Raw genomic sequence first — 14,921 nt, 5'->3', positions numbered from 1 at the left:
AAGTAAGATTTTATTTAAGATTTTCAAAATCAATCACTAGACATTTATTTATGACTGTTAAGATCGTTGTTTCCTCCAGGTGAAACAAGTTTTGTTTTCTTCAATCTAGCCTACAATCCCATTCTGCAATAACAATAATTTAACACATTTCTCTTGTGTAAATTATACTCTTTAACTCCAGGTGTTTTGGAAATAAAGTCTAGGGGTATTTTATTAAAACTGTGAATAATTGAGGTAATTCAAATTTTTCTACTACTTATCTCAGGGAAATAAAATTGCTTACAAGCACAGTAATTTATTCAGTGTTTCTATTTAACCTCCTTTCAATTGTTTTCAGGTCATTTAAGATTTTTGTTTGCAATCTGGAAATATAATCTAAATTTTAACTGAAGCTGTAAAAAGTAGGACTGCAGCAAATACTTTTCTAAGGTAAATAGCAGTTTGATTCGCAGAGTTGATGGAGCCATTACCATGTAAGGAATTTTTCTGTGATTCATTATGACAAAGTCAGTGTTTGTTTAACACATATTCTGTAATAATTGTACAGGTCTATTGATAGTAAATTTTGGGTCTTTCCTTCGACCATTTTTTGAGAAAAATTCAGAGTACATGTAACAAAAATTAAAATTAATTTCAAATAGAAGTAAATGCATTTTTATTCAAGTATGTTAAAATGTGAAACTGGAACGCAAACGTACGAAAAGAAATTCCAAGTCAAGACAGCAAATGTCTACTTAGAGCAGGGCAGGGACTGATGTGTTTGCAGGGAGAGGGGAAAGTAGAAGCTACCAGAAAATAAGGATTTTTTTCCCCAGATTTCAGTAAACAAAAAAGGATCCTTGAAGAAAGAAAGCAGCATAGTTCTGCTTTAGCAAAAGAAAATAAACAAATAGAAGAGCATTTTGCCGCTGCTATTGCTGGTTTGAGTTTTGTTGGTTTTTTTAAAACACATTCATATTAATCAGAATGACTTTTGAAGTCATGTTGGCTCTTAAAGTGCATATTTTGGACCCATTTTAACTTGGCAACAGTCTTGTGGAAGAGTGATATACAGGTGCTGTAAACACTGTATGCTGTTCAAAATTTTGTTTTTCACTGAAAGAAATCTCCACATGGCAAAAAATATTGCAGCATACTAAAGGCCATCCACAAGATTTTATTTAATAAGTTTTAAAGCAATTATTAGATATAAGTTAGCTGTTCACTTGTCCCCAGGCATAAACCTACAGTTTAAATAGTCTGGCAGGTTTTTTTAAGTATGGGGGTTTTTTACATCCCCTAGGCATTTACCCAATGAATCTGGGTGGTTTGGTTAAGAAGACAAAATACAGCAGAAGTTACCTTGCTGGACAACTTCTTCTGTAAAAGAACCAAATAAAAACCTAAAAGTTTATCTATTAAGATTGCTTAGGTTTTTAGAATTTTTTTAAATTATAGAAGTTTATGAAGAAGTTTCCAGTTAAAAAAAAAAAATCAGCTTAAAAAAATATTTTGACATTCATCAAATCAGCACAAAAGTCCATTAACTTAAAATTTAAAGCACGGATAAGGAAATTAAGTATTCCAGAGTGAAAGCTCATCTTATGATGACAAGAGCTGTAAAACATCTATATGTAAAGCTAGCCAGGGTGCAGTTTAAAGGAGGAAAAAAAGAAGACATCATAGCCAAGGACACATTGTACCAATTAAGATGGAACATATTCACTTTACATTAATTCTGCTTGTTTTCTGTTTAACACATAAAAAAGGAGTCGGGTCCCAAACTCTGTGACTTTCCCCAGCGCGAGCTCTCCCGAGCAGCCGTACGAAGGAGAGAGGCATTTTTACTTTAACACGTGTAAGAAACTGGTTAAACAAAATTACTGATTACTAATGAAACATCTCTGATTTCTCCTCATCTTAAAGTACTTTCATCTGTTAAAAAGAAAAAAAAAAAAAACAAAACAGGAAAAAAACCAAAACCAACCAAACAAGGTGTTCTCATTATGAGTACATTATTATTAACCAAAACTTCAGGTTCTTTAAAAAGAGTTCACTGCAAAATGCAGGAAATCTTGTTGATCTACATATATGCAATGTATTTCAACTCCATCAGTGTCTTTATTTTTCTTTATTTCACAGTAAATCATTCAGTACAAAAAAAATCAAGCTCATTATTTAAGAAACCTATATTCAGCATAAAGTTATTGCCCCCGATCCAAAATATATATTAATGAAAAATAAATGACCTGATGAAATCCTTACCAGTAAAATGCTTAATATTTTGCTGGAATGGGATGGGGATTTTTTTTTTCTAACGTGCAAATTAAGCTACATTTTTGCAGTGATGATGCTATTTTCTTTGGCTCACTTCATTTAAAATGCTTTGGAAGTTTTTGCCGGAGCCCAGCCATAGGCATTGCTGACTGCTGTATGGAATCGATTTGCTGCAACACAGAAATACCAGCTGTTACAGTATGTCCTGAGAGGGATTACCGAATATTCCTAAATTGAAGTTCAATCCATCTTTCCACAAAATTAGGAGCCAGGGCCAGGAACGTAACAGCAGTATCAAGTGCACCTGAGGCATTTACAATACCCAGCAGAACTGTTACAACCAGCCTTTAAAAAGGGCTTATTTTTGAAATTTCATTATTCCAGTTGTACCTTGCTTCTATAGATCGCACCGTATCGGGTTCTGCTGGCACCCGCCGCGTGGAAACAGCGGCGCCCGCCCGGCCCCTCACGGCTCCCGCCTGACCCCTGGCGGCCGCGGGAGGCGCCGCGCCCGCCCCGCTCCCCGCGCGCGGCGGGCAGGAGCCCCTCGTGAGGCAACAGTGCCTTCCTTGCTTCTGCTTTTAATTACTTTAATAAAAATGGATTTAGATGAAATAACAAAACGCATAACTTTAATTGTTTCTGCCTGTGTTTATCTGCATAATGAAAGACATCTCTATGTTAAGGCGTTCTGGTTGAATGGCAGGTGTTGGGGGGAAAATATAAGTCTCGGCTGTAAAAAGCACAGAAATGCTCCTGTCTTCCAACAGCTCCCACACAGCGCAGGGTCATCAAGCCAGACACAGCTCTGGTCACCGTCACCACCAAGGTCATTACAGTGACAGTACTCACCAGGGTGACGTGCCCCGGTTACACAAGGCCAGGAGTGGGGCAGAAGCCTCCCAGAAGCACTGTCCAAACTCACAAAATTCTAGTATTACAGCTCTCCAAGGGAACCATTTTTCTGTATATCCCACATATAAGAGAGACCCCTTAGCAAAGCATGAGGGATAAATCTTGTTTGTGATCACTCACATTGTGAATACAGGACTGTAAGAACAGGCAGAGGTCGGGCAGATGCAGCAAGCAGGTGGGAGGCAGCTGGAGTGCTAAGATGAATGGCCTTCCACATAATTTCAGCTTTAGTAGCTTCTTTCTAGCATCCTCTATTGTTTTTGAATTGAAGTGACTCCATCAGTCACGCATACACTTTATTTCAGTCAATTTCATTTTTCAAGAAAAGATGAGGTAGAAAAGCTAATTCAAATTTGTACTTATGGCAAGCACCATGCAGTTGGAGACAGAACACATGAAGTCTTGGTTCTGTTTCAGACTTCCCACACAAACCTCAATAAACTGCATAATATTTATTTCTGAAAGGGTGTTTTACAAGTTACACAAAATTTTGGCACTTTAATGAATATAAATTAATTTTCTTCACATTTGAAAAGCAGACTGAAGGCTTTGATTGATTTATGACAGATACTGTTAAGTATGAACATAATACTACAAATCAGGAGGCGGGCAGGCTGGGATGGGACACATAAACCCAGGTTATTTGGTTGTTTGATACTAGAAACATTCAACTTTTTTTTTCTAAAGGATGCCACAATTATGATGACTATAACCTTGATTTGCAGGACTAAACCAGAATGTCTGCAAATGGTATTCAAAGTACCAGATAGAGATTTCATGCAGAGACAGGAAATTTGACAGCCAGTCAGTCTTGTATTCATTATGGGGCCTCAAGTAAATTGAGTGACTACAGACATGTATACAAGACTCCAAAACCCAGTGAGCACAGGAAATTGCCAAGGGAGGTTTTCTAGACTGGGAGAAGTAAATTTGTTTCAGTAGACAAAATCTGAATTGAAAATGGTGGTCGACTCTTTTGGAAGCTGTAATGTAAGGGGATCTAGTGAATTCTTAAACTCTTCTGAAGCAGGTTTCACCTCCTTAATCACACAGTCTCCGACAGGCTACTGGAACCCGCCTGTGGCTCCTGACAGGCTTCCAAAGCTGCTCAGCCACCCCTACAGGCAGTACATACTTGCTGGCAACAGGAACCTTCAAAAAATCTTCAACTTGAATTACAGCATAGAGGACATGTGCATAAACATGATGGGTCTTCAAAGATGCTGCAGAAGCGAGAAGCTACCTCTGACTCACTCAGCTGCGTGTGTAATGAAACTTAAAACTATTGAAAGAATCTCTCTGTATGAAGTTCACTTAAAAACCTCAGAAATGGCAACTATGGCAACTACCAAATGTAACTAACTAACCAAATGTCATTAACTCACTAATACAACAACACAGAAAACATGGACTGCCCCAAATTGCGATGGCCAACAGCTGCCTTCATTAACCTTCTCACGGACTTGTCATCATATCAGTCTTCAGCCATAAGAAAATTTAAAGGCTTCTGCATATTTTTCTATCAGTGTTCTCCATTTTATTTAGGTTACACCATAGATATCTTAGAAAGAGCCTCACTTTGTGAAAAGACTTTGGGAAGAGTAGATAATTTAGGCACTCTTAAGCATCCACTGAAAATGTGTAAGTGCTTGGCATTTAATTATACATTTGTGGTTACATCTTTAACAAACGGCAGTTTGGAAAAAATACTTCTAAAATCATTTTATTTTGTAGTGTGACTTCTACTTCCATGGCTCAAATCTGACTGTGAAGTCAGTGCATCAGGAGAGAGATGTCTCTGGCCTCTATTTATGGGAAAATGTTTACATATGGAAAAAAAGGGATACTCTAAATGATAAAATCCTTGAGTACATGGAATAAAAATAGAGAGTGTTTAAGAATTAATGTACTGAAAAACATTAAGACAGTAGAAATTACTACCCCAGCAGTCTGTGGTAGCTATTTCCAGCAGTTTGATCAACACCAGAACAAAGTCAGGCTTTGTTTGATCAACACCAGAACAAAGTTTAGGCTTATTTCCAGTGAGTGGCCCTCCTGACTGGTCTAGGCTACATGTTTGGACCTTTATAATTTTATTCTCTTCAAGGATGAGCTTCCACTTCACACTTCCCTTGCTGGATTATTAACAGAAAACACACAACTTCAATCACTACCTGACCACACATTTCCAAAAACATGCCAGAAGCTCATAGATGGGGGAGATCCTCTCTCATGTTTGACTGAGTTTGTTCAAAGGGCTCAGAAGAGAGGCAGAAGGAAAAGAGCACAGTGCACAATTTTATTCCTTCACAACTTCAGCAAAAGACAGGTTTGTCCTCTTGATGAGAGTAACCCTGTGTCAATGGAAAACTCTCACTTACCTTAACAACTCCAACAGCAACACTGAAATTGGTATCACAATTTTCCTTTTCCAGACTGTTTTCCCCCATAGTGTTCTTTCATGGTCTGGAGCAGGACCATTTATCTAGATACCACTGTTATCTAAGCCCTCTCTAAATACAAATGTGAAATAATTCTTTCAATTAGTCAATACAACATAGAAAAACTAGAAATAAAATACAGAATATATGAAGATAATAAAAGTTGGTAATATTGTTATTAATTTATATATTGCAATGTATTATAGTTTAAGTTTTAGAAAGTTCCTTGCAGCCTTAGTGCCATGTTGAATGTGAAATATGTTCAATGAGTATCAATACTAAAACAGAGGCAAGGCTTTTTGCAACCTGCACCTTCTCTGCCTTTAACACAAAAACCCCTACGTAAGCTCTGTCCAGACTTAGATTTTTATTGTCGGTGTTTGAATTGAACACATTCCTTTAAATGCATGAAAACGTTCCTTTAAATAAACACACTAAAGCTACCAGTTTAATTTTAACCAGCATCAGTGTTATAGATGTCCAATACCCTTAGACAGATCCAATTTTCTGCAAATAAAATGTACCAACTGACAGAATAATATTAGTTTAATATACTAGTTTAATAAAGCTATTCATTAAAATGTGAACTAAACTACGTCTCAGATCAAAGGTTGCTCTTTCAGTTTGAGTTACTGGTTTGGGCACACTTTTAACACTTTTCCCCTAGCTGCAAACCATTCCTTTCCTTGGAAAATAACTGTCAGCAGGTACCACAGCCTCTCCATTAATTACCTGCACAAATCGTTTTGTTCTGGCAGTGTTTCCTGACAGTCTGTTTGAAAAATGTAACTACCTACAGTAAATTACAAACCTTACTGACCCCCAAAATACTGAAAAAAATTGGCAATTTTTCTATAAATGAGAGTTCAGCAAAACGTACTGCAATGAATCATCCAGTAACCTCAACACTCCCTAAAAACAATTAAAAATGTTTTGCACCAAGGGACTCTGCAACTCCAATTTTAGAAATATACTTCAGATTTTAATAGTACTATAATGCAGTTTGAGCCCACATTTACTCAAGTGGATGGGAAATCTGTGATAGAAGTAAAACCAGGATTAGGACATCCTAAAGAAACTAGTACATATCTAATTGACTTAAACAGTTTAGCCACATATTAGTGTCACCAACAAAACATGTATGCATCAATTCTCAGGTCTGTTAGACAGCCATATCCAAAAGTCATCCCCACAATTACATAAATATTCAAGTTATTACTTCAAACTCAGAAATACCTCCTCCAATGTCAGAATACTATTTTTCAAACTCAAAATTCTGAACACCTCTAGAGCCAAATAAGGTACAGATATTTTACAGTGCTTCCAAATTTTATTACAGAATTTTTGATCAGTCCTCCTCTTTCAGATTAACTAATCTTCTGAACACTTCTCCTTTGTTCAACATAATTTTCCATAATCCTCCTCCATCAAAATGTGATGATTTTTTTAGAGGCTGGGTAAAGTAAAGAGATTAATTAGTAATTAAGCACAGGGTTTAATTTCGGAGAGCAAAATCGGAATAAACCCCACTTTCTTAGTATGTGTTTTTATCCAAGAAAAAAACTCCACTACAATAATTTTAATTTTAATCAGTTTCAGATTGTTTTTTCATTGCAAAGTTTTAAAATTCAGTGAGCAATCTGGACAGTACAACTTTAGCTCAATTTTGAAACATTTTGGTTTATTAAATGGTAATTTATTAGTGACATCTTGAGCATAAGTAACAAAAAATATTCCTCAAGTGTACATGTGCATTGTGAAAACAGTATTGCACATTGACAGACAGCTAAGTCTGTCAATGTGCAATAGGAATTGCAGAGGAAGTCTGTGGTTGACTTTCATCAGTTTACAAGCTTCTTCTCAATCACTTTTCTGTGATTTAAATTTGTAGAAGAAAAGAAAGGTGAAGGTCAATAGCCAATCAATGACACATTCCAGTGCCTTTGCACTGCTGGCACATCAAGCATACCAGACACTTTGTGCAGTCTTCTGTCTTCTCTGAAAGTTCCTTGTGACCATCCTTCATTCTTGAATTCTCCAATTCCTTCTAACTTCCAGATGCCACTGAAAAGCTCTCTTCTGACTACACCACCCTCCCCTCTTCCTTCTTGGCAAACTCTGGCAGCACCATTGCATCAAAGCCACTGTATGACTTGTCACCTAGCATATACTTCCTCCCATTTCTATTTTCATTCTCTTCCTTTTCTCCATTTCTCTCTTTCCAGGAGAGAAGCTTCCCCCTCTCAGGCCCTGCTGTCCAAATTCTATGTTGCAGTTTCTTGCTTCACATCTATATCCATTTTACCTTTTCCCTTATGACACTGCCATGTACTCACTATTCTTGCCATGAATCCAAGAACCTCCAGCAATGAACTTGGCCTTTACCCTCTCTATTGATAAATATTCCCATCTCCTGACACTTTACTTTTACTTCTCTTACAGTTTTCACTTTCTCCTGTCTCCACTCCCACCCCACTGATCTTTTACACCACTGTTCACATGGGAAATGTGAATGACTGTCACACCACTGCTTCCTAAACCTAGAGTCAGTTCCTAAATCTATTTCTAACCAGCAAATCCTTGCTTTAATACTCTCCAAATACCTCCTTTAAGGCTCTTCCCTTTCTTCTAGAACATGGATTAGTCGAGTTCAAACAGGCAAGAAGCCTAAAGTGTGTGGCACGTGTCAGCAGCTGCAGACAGCAACATCCACACAGGAAGGAAGGTGTGTCTGCCTGCAGCTCTGTACCATCTCCAGGATGGAACCACCCTCAGAGCAGGACTTTGCTGTGTCTTCAGGTACTTAGAGGCAACTGCAATACTCTAAATATTCTGAAACCAATAGTGTATATAGCTTACAAAATTATACATTGGAATTCAAATGAGATATAGTTAAGAGTCCATCTTTACATTTGATTTACTCTGTGACTCAAGTCACTCTGCACACTTAAGTTATGAGGAGATTTAATTAGCAAAAAAGATATCACCTAGAATTAATTCTAATTCTATCTTGCCAACCTATATAGCCCAAGTAATAGTCCCACAGTAATCAGAGTGCCTCTGAGGGTCAAGTCGTATTTCCAAGACTTAAAATTGCTTAATGCAAATCTGAGATACTGCTGGATGAAGAGTCAGGTTTAAGGCAAGGGGTAAACTGTGTGTCAAGTTCACACTGCAGTGAAAACAAGCTCTCAGATTTCACTTCATTTGGCCAAAAAAACCATATTCAATCTTTATGAAGAAAATAATTTAAAATTATAAAAGGTCAATAAACATAAATGCTAACAGAACTAAACTTGGCAGTGCTACCTACATGAAGACTTTTTTTTCTGTTTTTCTTGTTTAACTCACAGCTTAATACATTGCTTTAAGTCTTAATGCATACCAGGGAAATACAGGATATGCAAAGAGTCCAAGTTAATGTTGCTGTTGGAAACTTAATGTTTGCATTTCCTGGATTTTGGAATTTTAACTAGGTGAACAATGCTGCATTGATTCTATTTTGGCATTTGCTAGAAATACCAAAGTTGGTTTTTTCTTTTTTTCCTTGTCTGAAACTGTATAAATCAGAGTTAAGCAATTTGACAGTGAACCTTTGGCATTTTTTGTTATTCATTGGTCCTCTTCAACTTACATATCTTGAAGTTTACTGGGAAATAACAAAGGTGTTAAATGAAGTAATAAGCACACCTGAGCCAGCAAGTGTAGCTAAATTAAAGTGCATAAACATATTTTAAAAATGTAGTGCTTTGCAAAATCAAATATTGTGAATACAGAAGCTTTGATTTTGCAACGCATAACTATTCTACAGTAAAATGTTTCCTTGAGCTGTCATTGAAAATTCCCTAATTGCACTGATGAAGTTAATACAGGACTGTGTACTGTCCCCATACATGTCATATACTCCCTTATACTCCTGTAACAGGGTGTAACCAGAGGTCAATCTTCCCTCTGAATTGAAAAGCTAAAAACACCTAGAAGTCAAAAAAAACCAACAAACAAACAAAAAAAACCCCCACAACAACCCAGAGAAAGGGCAGGTAACTGAGTTCAGCTAAGTGAAGCTACTTCAGGTACAGAAGTTGTATTCCCTTCAAAGCACTGCTCTCTTTCAGTACATACCAATGTGTGTTCCTTACGTTAGTAGCCTTGAGATGGCAAGATACGGAACAGAACAGGGGCTAGGGCTCATCTGGCACTCTTGGCTCCCATTCTGATAGATGATTTAAGGGTACAACACTGATAGAGATGAGTTAAATACATGTTTTAATCAACCTGCATTCTCAGTATTAAGAAATTGGTTTTTTGCTTGGATTGGGATTTTTTTAAATCACTACAGTAAGAAATGTGTCTCCAGCGCTGCCTTTTCAAGCCAAGTTCCTACCCTTGAAAATGATGTTGTATAAAAGACCCTATCAAATTGAAGTATCTACAAAACAATCTAATTTCTCTGATGAATTCCAGCACGGAACAGGCTATGAAAGGAGAGTGATTGAATAAACAAACAGTGAGGAGGCCTCCTCTCTCTCCGACTGCTGTCCCGATGGATGGGCGGGGAGGAAAGAACTCACACTATATACATCAAGAGTAAAACTTTTACATTTTTTTTAAACTTCTTTGTAGACTTAGGATGATTTACAGGGCTTTGTACAAAATGATCATCAACGACTCACATTACTCTGAAGGGCTGTGAAAAGCATGGGTGGGGTTTAATGAAGGGATGTACTGGATTTGTAACTTCAGAGTAGGTTAAATGTTGCTGTCATTCCAGTATGACCGCACCGACAAGGGAAGACATCATCGGCTGCCTATGGGGGTACAAAGCCAGATGGCAGAAACACAGACGCTGCACTCGGAGCAGAAACCAAATGGGCATCAAAACCAGTTTTCACCATGATTTTCAAGATACCAGGAAAACATTTCTACAGGTAAGTATTCAAAATAAGGTATTTTTAAAATGTGATAAATTGAAAACATTCCCAGAAATTTGCAACTTACAGCGCTCTAAGCCAGGAGAGGGAGCTCCTGCACTTTTCAAATAAGTCCGTGCGGATTTCATCTTGTCATTGGAAATAACAAAGCAGTTCTCCTCATCTCATGCCATGCACAGGTCTGCAATTGATTGCTTAAGAAGAGAATCTAATATGAAACGTTAGGATATATAATGCTCTAACTAAATGTGACTGATGTTGTTAAAAAAAATTGTTACCATTCGTTTTATTTCCCCTCCTTAGAAAAGAGATAGTTTTCACATTACATACACAACATTACTGCAATAACTGCCTGCAAACTGTTTAAGTAGTGAAATTACATGATCTATAAACAATAACACAACGGGTACAAAACCCCACTGAATTTCCTAACTGCAAAGGGTGTTCTTCCTATTCCTAAATTGAATAAGCTAGAATTACAAGAAATGAAGGACAGGATTTTGGTAATTTTAAGGAAATTCAGAAACTGGAGAAATGCCAACTAAAACAAATATTTGCAATTTATTACTGCAGAATATTTTCACAGTTGCATTTTGTCAATCCATCTTTTTATGAAAGTGGTGTTTTATAAAACATTTCATTCTAGAATAGCTATTAATAAAGTGCTTATTTTTCTCCTTTTCTAATCAGGATAAATAAAAAAATATTTCACAGATTTTGTGGTCTGTTTCCATACTATAAAGGCAGTATTTACTCAAAGTAGGAGCAGACAACCAAAAAGTCAGAGGGGACAAAACACAAGTTTTCATAGTGTGCTTGAACAGAACACATTCATTATACCACAATCACCACTGTGATACCAGTAACATTTTCTAGGTTGAGGGACTATTCATGGAATAAAATTGATTAGGTATTTAAAAGTTATCACTATGGCAAATTTCTAAATTACTTCTCTTCAAACTACACATACATAGTGAAATGCCTGGTTTACAACTGAACTAACACACCTTAATCCTGCAGATAACTTTCTGTTTCTTGTTCAGTTAAAATGTCCAAGACTGAGCCAGTCATTATTTTTATTTCTAAGTCTTGTAAAGAATGTCCGAGAAATGTTTACCCATTGAAAGAAGTCAATCTGTGAAAACTCCTCACTAGAAAGCACATGCTAGTTTGAAGAGGAAAAATGTCAAAAATGTAAGACATCATTTGGCATATATAGTAAATAACATATTTGCCTCTCCTAATGGTTTAAGTTCCAGGTAAGCACTTGTTTCCCAATTTACATACCTTTCTTCCATTTTCATCAAAATTCTCAGCCTTCCAGGTTCCCTAATCAATGCTTTGATATGCATAAACTTTGATATATGGTTTTATTTTCTATATGGTAGAAGTGACAACATTCTATATTTCTTTTCCAAGGAAATGAAGCTTCCGCTTCATAATTTCTTCCGCTCCTTACTGATGACTGTATTAGCATTTCCCACACAGCTCTCAGCTTAATCAGAAATAAAACCTAACATCATCATATTCCAGCATCCAATCAGCCATCTGGTCTATGTAACTTCTCATTTGACAACTGTAATATTCTTGAACTAATGCTCTGTGCTTGAACACAAAACTGACAGCGAAATCTACTCATCAATGAAATCTGGCCTCATGATAGAGAAAAATGATGCTCAAAATTTTCCCTTTGCGTCTTCTGTGACCTTCAACTAGGGTGGTAAAGGAGGAAAGAAAGGAAAGTCATAAAGATCAAAAGAAGGGCAAAAGCAGCAGTAATATTTGCTGCCAAATTTCACATCACTGTCAGATTTTACAGTATAGCAGTATAATTATGTAGTATAAATTTCATGCAGTTTCATAACTACTCTTCTCTCACTCATCAGTAGGCTTCAGATTTGTGGAAAATATTAGAGTATTACTGTTTTTCATGGAATATTATTTGCCAAAGTATCACTGTCACAGCTCATTTCAGGTATGGCAGTATGATTAAAGAATACTAAAGAGGCTTTGACATGTAACTTAATTTTCACAAATAGTGTAATTGTTACTCATAACATTATAAACTGGCTTAAACAGACATTAGGTCCTGGAAGTTAATTCCCTAGAAATTACTAAGTGGATACCAGAAGATATTTCATCATTATGTAGCCCACCAGTCTGAAACAAAAAAAAACCCCACCACCTTTCAGCTGAAAGGAATACAGCCAGCAACAGACTGGCAAGGAAATGGAAGTGCAGAGGCACATAAGCTCTCTGGAAGAGTTTTTCAGTGCGGCCTAAATTCTTGAATCCAACAGCCCAATAGAAGAAACAGCTGAACACAGAGAACAATGACACCCATCCAGCTGTCTTTATTGTTAGGCAAATGGACCAAAACTTTGGAGATTCAAATTAATTTTTCAAAAGGAAATTTCTCTTCATTTAAATGTCAAGCACATATTAAGGGGAGAAAGAAAAAGTATTTTCTTTTGAAATAACTCAGTTTTAAATAGGTTGTTATGCAACACACTCATGAAGCCCAAGCTGTGCTTCTTTAAGGTCAGCTCCACTGGTCACCAAAGTCTCCTCTGCAATTCTTGCCTCTGTCCTGCCCCTTCCTAGCTGAGACAGTAAGGTGGCAGAGAGAAGAAAGAAAACTCTTTTCACACTGCTGTCTAGTGTGAAAACAAGTAGAAATAAGAGACTCATAATTTCACAGCTTGTAGATACAAATGCAGCTTACTAAATAATTTTTTCCCCAAGTACGACACCACACTAGTTCAAGCAGACAGTGTAAACAGAAACAAACAGATTAATGATAATAACCAAATTTAAAACAAACAATCCCCACCCCAAGAGTTAATCACACAAAATATACAAGTAAGTACATGTAAATAATGAACTACAGCATTTTTGAAGATCAGTAGAACGTGCTTCTGTGATGAATACGTATCTTACATATTGTCACAAAAGAAGATAAATAAGGGTTGCTAAGCTCCTTTCTTTTCTGGCCACTCACAAAACCCCTTCATTCCCTCATGAACTACAAACTTACTGAAAAAATAATCAGAGCTAGAACCTTTAGGTTAGAAAGCAATGCCAAAATCAGAGCACTGGTAGGTGATTTTTTTAAAAATCTCTTTTGTTCTGCTATCTTGAACAATACAGAATAACTACAGTGGGCATGCCCAGCTTCTAAACTCCCCAGAGTCACAGGGAAGAGGAGGGAACAACAGGGTTTGCAGAATACCTGTCTCACCACACACCCTGTGGTAACACTCTCAGTTTTAATACCAAAGCCATCAGATCTACAGTATGTCAGAGATCAGTTACAAATAATGTCACAGGAGCTTGTGGAACAGTTACCGATGTGCAAATGCATAAGTATTTGAAAAATAAATTACTGCTGTATGAAGGGGAACTTAAAAAAGGGGGGGAGGGAAGAGCCTATAAAAACAACAAAGCCTCTAGCTGTAGAGAACTCTGAATAAAAAAATACACCAACGAGGCACTCAGTAAGTTCTTCATGACCATGAAAAGTATGGAAATGTGCTGTTCTACACTGGATACATATGCAGACTGGTTGAGCTTGAGCTAGCCACCTTAGCTACCACTCTTCTCCCTTTGCTTTTTGGGACCTAATTAATTTTACAACCCACCAGTATCAGCTGGTCAGCTTGATTGCTGAAGCCAGACGCCAGTAGGGAGCAGCCCAACCACCACCTCTCGTGGCAGAGCCAGCAGAGAGCAGCCACCCTGTGTACACAAGCAGCCACCTCTGGAAGTGGCTCAGCAGGACGGTCTGCAGTGAGCAGCTCTGCATGTTTCACTGTTCTTATCTTCCAGCCCCAAATAAACCCACCCTTGCCTGTGGGTTTAAGGCAATCTGCAAAACAGTCTTCATGTGTGCAAGGGGGAGGAGAAGAGTATGAGGCTAATGGGGAAAAAAATTGCCCTGGCACTGATTGAGAGGTAAAAGAATCCTTGAAAACAAAGTGCAAGCAAGTATGACCAAAGAATTTGCTATCAGCATTACTTCCAAACCTTGCTGAAGACACTTGCAATATCTAATCTCACCATAAAAGCTAGCTTGGAAGTGGAAGATGGCTCCTCCTATGAAAACCTAACAAGTATACCTTGAAACAACCTATGTTCTGTGTTAACCCTGAGGTATCTTGCATCTAAGTCCATCTTTTACAGTTGTAAGTAGTAATTCTCTGTCTTCACACTGCCCAAAATACAGCCCCTCTCACTCATTGCATGGACAATCCATGCTCACTGAGTACTAGACTTGTCTTTACTGTCCTGTGTACTGGCCTTATTTGCTGCAAACCAGCCACATGCAGCTCTGAAGACAGGATGACCTTTTGCTGCTTCTGCATTTACACACTACTTG

The 14,921-nt window shown here is 37.4% G+C and overlaps 1 protein-coding gene across 1 annotated transcript in view; it reads right to left on the bottom strand.

Moving 5' to 3' along the window:
- Positions 1 to 14,921, bottom strand: part of MPP7 (MAGUK p55 scaffold protein 7) — a 146,704-nt gene that overhangs the window by 105,297 nt on the left and 26,486 nt on the right. The window lies entirely within an intron of this gene.

Source organism: Ammospiza nelsoni, chromosome 1 (genome assembly GCF_027579445.1).
Source record: "Ammospiza nelsoni isolate bAmmNel1 chromosome 1, bAmmNel1.pri, whole genome shotgun sequence".
Taxonomy (NCBI): Eukaryota; Metazoa; Chordata; class Aves; order Passeriformes; family Passerellidae; genus Ammospiza; species Ammospiza nelsoni.
This window is presented reverse-complemented; position numbering and strand designations above follow the sequence as displayed.